At 44.0% G+C, this 5,957-nt stretch overlaps 1 protein-coding gene and 1 long non-coding RNA gene across 8 annotated transcripts in view; one reads left to right on the top strand and one right to left on the bottom strand.

Moving 5' to 3' along the window:
* KCNAB1 (potassium voltage-gated channel subfamily A regulatory beta subunit 1) overlaps positions 1-5,957 on the bottom strand; it is a 370,920-nt gene that overhangs the window by 152,302 nt on the left and 212,661 nt on the right. Inside the window, exon 1 of one of the 6 annotated variants that reach the window (XM_081828393.1) lies at positions 5,275-5,762. The exons of the other annotated variants lie outside the window; for them this stretch is intronic. The gene's annotated coding sequence lies outside the window, so the exon portion shown is untranslated. Of the gene's footprint in view, positions 1-5,274; positions 5,763-5,957 lie in introns of those variants that run through there. 6 annotated transcript variants of the gene reach the window in all.
* LOC145723008 (uncharacterized) overlaps positions 1-5,957 on the top strand; it is a 171,643-nt gene that overhangs the window by 132,646 nt on the left and 33,040 nt on the right. The window lies entirely within an intron of this gene.

Raw genomic sequence — 5,957 nt, 5'->3', positions numbered from 1 at the left:
GTGTTCCATGATTCATTGTTTGCATATGACACCCAGTGCTCCATGCAGTACGTCCCCTCTTTAATACCCATCACCAGGCTAACCCATCCCCCCACCCCACTCCCCTCTAGAACCCTCAGTTTGTTTCTCAGAGTCCATAGTCCCTCATGGTTCATCTCTCCCTCCAATTCCCCCCCTCCTCATTTTTCCCTTCCTATTCCTAATGTCCTCCATGCTACCATTGTATTTATTAAGAAAAGGTAAAAATATCCTCTTTCCAAGGCAGAGGATCTCCTCCTCTGCCCCATGAGTATCAAAGGCTGAAGCACACATCTAAATTAGATGCCTGGCTTAATGGCATACTCCAGCTTTAGACATTTACAGATTGCTCTTGTTCTGGAAAAGCTTGCAACAGGGAAGTGGAGGGAAAGCATTTCCAATCACTGTAGGGAGAATCAACAAAGAAAAATGGAGTTCCTTCGATGCCAAGGGAAAGAGTTCAAACACCCTTTTTTTTTCCTTTGAATCCAAACTAATCAAATATCCCTTTAGTATAGAAACTTTTCATTTTATAGACATGTTGCTCTGAAAGAGTCATGAGCATGCTGCCTTTCAAAATCTGTAATTTCTTTTTAAGTCAAGAAATGCTTAGACTCCTAAAAATTAGCCTCTTCTCTACACAGCTGACAGCCCAGCATACCCAACCTTCCATTCCTGCGCACCTGCAAATTCAGCCAGTGGACTGGCCCTCAGTCCTGTGGTGCCAAGGGAGCACTACCAGCAACAGCCTCTACCAGAGACTTCTGATCTTAACTGGACTTGCTTTCTTGGGTTTGGACGGGGAAAAAAAAACAACTAGCATGTGCCCGGTTCTCCACTGTGTTGTGATTGTTTGTCTTTGCCTCTACTCCATTTGGCAAGGGGCCAGATTTGTTCCAAAGAAGACACGTCTGGGTAGGGCAGGGGTTAACAACCTTTTTACTCTAAATATTTTCAGCTTTGCATGCAGGCCATTAGTCTCTGTTGCAACTCTTCAACTCTGCTGCTGTAGCATGAAAGCAGCCATAAATAATATGCAAAGTATGGGGTGGCTATGTTTCAATAACACTTAATTTACAAAACAGATGGTGGGCTGGATTTGGACCCCCTACCCCCATAATTTGCAAAACACTGGTAGAGAATCATTATTTCCCTAAGCCCACAAATAGGTGGTTCTCAACGTGCAGCCCCGAGATCAGCAGCATCAGCATTACGGGGAAAACTGGTAGGAATAAAAATGATCAAACTTTGGCATGTATCAGGCTTGCTAAACAGAGAACGCTGGGCTCCAATCCCAGTACTTCTGATTCAGTAGGTCTGGGTTGGGGCCTGAGCATTTGCCTTTTTCCCAAGTTCCCAGATGATAAAATGCTGTAGGTCTGGGGCCACACTCCAAGAATCACTGCAAGAAATAGAGGTCTTCCAGAAAAGAAAAGAAAAAGATGTCTTCCTACACATAGGATCTGGGGAGGGGGCATGTGGTCATCAGAATGCAGTGGTATCAGGAGCTAGAGGGGCAGGAGCAGCTGGGAGATTCAGACCTGCCTGTTCTTCTAATCAACTTCCCGCTGGGGAGAGAGTAGGACAGCCAAGGAAGCTGAAGGAGCCAAGGTCACAGCAAGATGAGGAGCTTCTGAAGCCGGTGCTGCCAGGAAGTGCTGCAGAGAGAAAAGCCGTGGGAGGTGAAGTGTCCCCTTTCCCTGCAGCTGTAGCGGCCTGGCTGATTGCTTTTGCTTGCGTCCAGGCACAGGAGAGAAGTAGGGACCTTGCTGAGCCAAGTGAGGAGTACACAGGGAGAATTTGCAAAGACTTAGCTTGCCCAGAGGGAGCTGCGGCACAGCCAGGCCCCTGTCACTTTCTGTGGTATCAGATGGCATACCTTCACGCTGGAACTTACTAGACACACAGTCGTGGGACTGCAGGCTATCATGAAACATCTGGGTAGGGGCAAGGGGAGGGAACACCCCATCAGACCAGCTCTAGTCTCTCTTTTCTGCCAAGGAGAACAGAGATTCCTTCCATCATTAAATGCCCCTGATGTGAAAGGACAGACTTATCAAAGCCAGAGGCTGGTGTGTCATGAGCTTGGATCCCGAGCCCTCTACTCTTGTGAGCTTGTCAAGGGATTTGCAGGCCAGCTGGTGAGCAGATGCTGGAGATGGTGAGACCTGGCCCGCATGATGTGAGGCGTGCTGCATGCTCTTGGGCTTCTGCCAGGAAGAATGTGAGGGGGTAGAACAGTTTCCATGGCCACTTGCTCAAATGTGTATTAGGGAATTCACCTTTGCACCACTGGGATGCTGGCTGGGTTGAGCCCCACACTAGAACTGCCCGAAGTACAGCCCGAAGAGAATCAGCTCAAAGTCACAAAGTGTGGGGACAGACAGTGTTGGAAAATCATTAGGATGTCCAGAGCTTCATGTCGGAACCACATGATCTCTGAACCCACTTCTACTCCTGGTTCCTATTAAAGGCCTGCCTCAAATCTCATCTCAGAACAAAAACTCCAGATAGAAGGTTGTACCTCCCACACTTTTTGCTGGCTCACAGAGTTCTAGCACTGGTTACCATGCCTGGATTTCAGTCAGCAGTTACCAGGTGACGGGTAGTGCCTCCTTGGGCTTCACGCCCAAATTGACTAGACTTTTCCCAGGCACGGTCAGCAGGGAGCAACACTTTGACCATACATAAGTCACTTATGCCTTTTCCACAAAAACAAAACTCGGTATAAATAGCACTCAAATGTTTTTAAAATTTACAGGTAGAACCTGAATTTAGAGCAAATTAAAAGAAAAATACAACAGATCTGAGGTAAATCTTCACCATTTAATTTTTTCCTGACTTTATTTATTCTTCACTAGGGAAAGTCTCTTTTTTTCACCTATAATGCTTTAGGTTAAAAAAAAAAAAACCAAAAACTCCATATCTTACATATATCTCCAAGATCTCACCTACTCATTCACTACCTATTTCAGAGTTCAGAGGTGCTTGGTGTCTAAACACTGATTCACCCTACTGGCTTCCAGATGTCCCCGCTTCTTAAATATATCTATATTGTTAGTAGTTAACATCTACAATTTTCTTCCTAAATTGGTGAATCCACATCTATCTAGTAATTTCCCTTTTAATTTTAAAACATATGAAAAATGAGAATTAATCTTAAAAAATCACTGTAATTAAAAAAAATCACTGTAATGTAACATTAGGAAAATGGTTAAGGATCTCATACTACAGCTCTATGGTGGAATATATGCAGCCATCAAAAATGTTTTAAAATACTAAGTAATGTAGGAACAGCACACAGTGGATCAAAAGGCAGGAGTCTGCATTTTCAGCTGAGAACATGGAGCCATCTTGAACCTCCTGAGTCACTCTCCCTTGCTCCTGGTCTCCATTCCATCCCTGGCCTACTTGGTTTCTAACCTTTAGGCTTGCCTCTCATTCTAGCTCTGTGCTCACCTCCTGGGATTTCATCACAACATTCAGCTCCCCCAGATTCATCCCCTGGCGTTTTCTGTCCTGGGCTGCTTCAGTCCCCACTCAGCTCCATGGGCTTCAGACCCCTGGGACCTCAGCTTTGCACCAACCACCCACGTGCCCAGCACACTGACCACATTTGCCCTGGCCCAGTCAACCTCTTAAAACACAAGAACACATAGAAACTTTCATTTTTTTTTTTCCCCTAAGAGAGAGTGCATGTGCAGGCGAGCCAAGGAGAGGAGCAGAGGGAGAGAGAGAGAGAATCTTAAGCAGGCTCCATGCTCAGTGTGGCGCCTAACATGGGGCTCGATCTCACAACCCTGAGATCATGACCTGAGCCGAAATCAAGAGTCAGATGCTTAATGGACTGAGCCCCAAACCTTTCACCTTCAAGAAGAATTTATAGTTTCCTGAAGATTGTAGAGCAGCATGCTGGCTTTCTTAAAAAGAAAAAAAAAAAAGGCCAGGTTCAGATTCTCCAAGGTCAGCAAACGATGAGACTTGACATGGAAGGGAAGCTGAGCTTTGTGGCCATGAATCTTGTTCTCCAAGATTCATTTTTCCTTTGGGATGTCTCTCATTTGCTCTTAGAATGGTGGTAGCCGCCTTTCATTCGTAGGAAGTCTTAGGGATCCAGGCTCAATTTGGTAAAGGAGTTAATAGATGTCCTCACAGAAGTGAGGTAACTTTAACTAATGCTCTGCTTCTAATGAGTAAATTGGGTCTGATTTGACTCTGATATTGACAGTAATAGTTGAATCATTCGACCCATTACTTGGAAGCTTGGAGGCTGCAGAAAGGGCCCAGTCATCTTTTAAGGTCCCTTCTTAGAGGCCTAAGGAAGTGATCAAATCTTTACTGATTTTACAACTGGCAAAACTACTTAAAAAAATTCTAATTCAAATTTAAATTACAATACAAATTCTGTAGAATAAAACAAATACAAAACAAATTCTGTACAAAGACAATACAAATTCTGTAGCATAAAACAAATACACAAAATAGGAAGTGTTCATTTTAATTTATAGATATACTTAATTCGCTCATCATTGTAGGGAAACTGTTGCTTATGAGAATGAATACACCTCTGAAAGATTCTAATATTCTCAAAAATTTAGCATTTACTTTGCTATGCTTATTTTTAAATTATGTAAATTAAACTTTATTTTCTGCTCTTATGTGAAATAATATTCTGTTAAGTTTCCTTCACTATACTTTATTATTTACTTTTTTAAAATTTTATTTATTTATTTGACAGAGAGAGAGAGCACAAGCAGGGGGAGCCACAGAGGGAGAGGGAGAAGCAGGCTCCCCGCTGAGCAGGGAGCCCGATGCGGTTCTCCATCCCCAGGACCTAGGGATCATGACTTGAGCCAAAGGCAGACGCTTAATGAACTGACCCACCCGGGTGCCCCCACTATACTTTATTTTTACCTTCATTTCCTCTCATGTTAGATAGCTGCATCATTTCTGACTTTTTATCTAATTTCAAAACAATTTTTAAGACATGCTCTTTTGAGGGCGCCTGGGTGGCTCAGTTGGTTAAGCGACTGCCTTCGGCTCAGGTCATGATCCTGGAGTCCTGGGATCGAGTCCCGCATCCAGCTCCCTGCTCGGCAGGGAGTCTGCTTCTCCCTCTGACCTTCCTCCCTCTCATGCTCTCTGTCTCTCATTCTCTCTCTCTCAAATAAATAAATAAAATCTTAAAAAAAAAAAAAAGACATGCTCTTTTGAAAAATGCTTTCAAATAATTTTTATTTAAGGCAATATCTGTACCTTCAACTTAGAAGTTTCTCTTTCTCCTCCATTCAGCCAGATCCTTCTTTTGTCTATAGCAGAAGGCAAACTTATTCTTCCTCTGATAAACTCTTTTCTAGAGTAATAAACGTCTTGACGGCATCGGAGTCCGTTTGGTCCACATGTCACATGGCCTACTGGTCAGACGAGATTCCCCCGGGGAGCTTCTGTCTCATCCTTCGTGTCATTAGCTTCCTCTGGTCACATGTTTCTCAACACTGGCGTCTCCCTCCAAGCACGACTTGGAAAGCCATGAAGGCAGGCTGACTGGCACCTTGGCAGTGGCAAGAAGAGCCAAAGTCTTACAGAAATTAAAGATGTTAAGGCACGATCTACTTCCACGAATCTTACCAAGATGAAATTCATGAGGAGGCTGGGGAGACGAGAAGCCCAGTGCAAACAAGTGGAGGCTTTCTTGTTTCCTTTTCGTTCCACAGGGTCAGCGATTGTGAAAGTGTGGCAGGAGGACCAATAACTTTTGTGGCACCTCACACTTGTTCTTATATCTTTTAGCCTTCTAGATCCCCCTACCCTTCAGGGCCCATGCTATACAGAATAAAATCTGTGGGATAAATCCATTCATTTGTACAGGTTATCCCATTCCAAGGGAGATTTCCATAGAATGGCATTTTCTGAGGAGCACTGAATTTATTCTAGAGGAA

This window comes from Leptonychotes weddellii, chromosome 1, assembly GCF_054177405.1.
Source record: "Leptonychotes weddellii isolate Sample4059 chromosome 1, ASM5417740v2, whole genome shotgun sequence".
In the NCBI taxonomy this organism is placed as follows: Eukaryota; Metazoa; Chordata; class Mammalia; order Carnivora; family Phocidae; genus Leptonychotes; species Leptonychotes weddellii.
The sequence above is the reverse complement of the archived record's forward strand: the minus strand, read 5'-3'. Positions and strand labels throughout refer to the sequence as shown.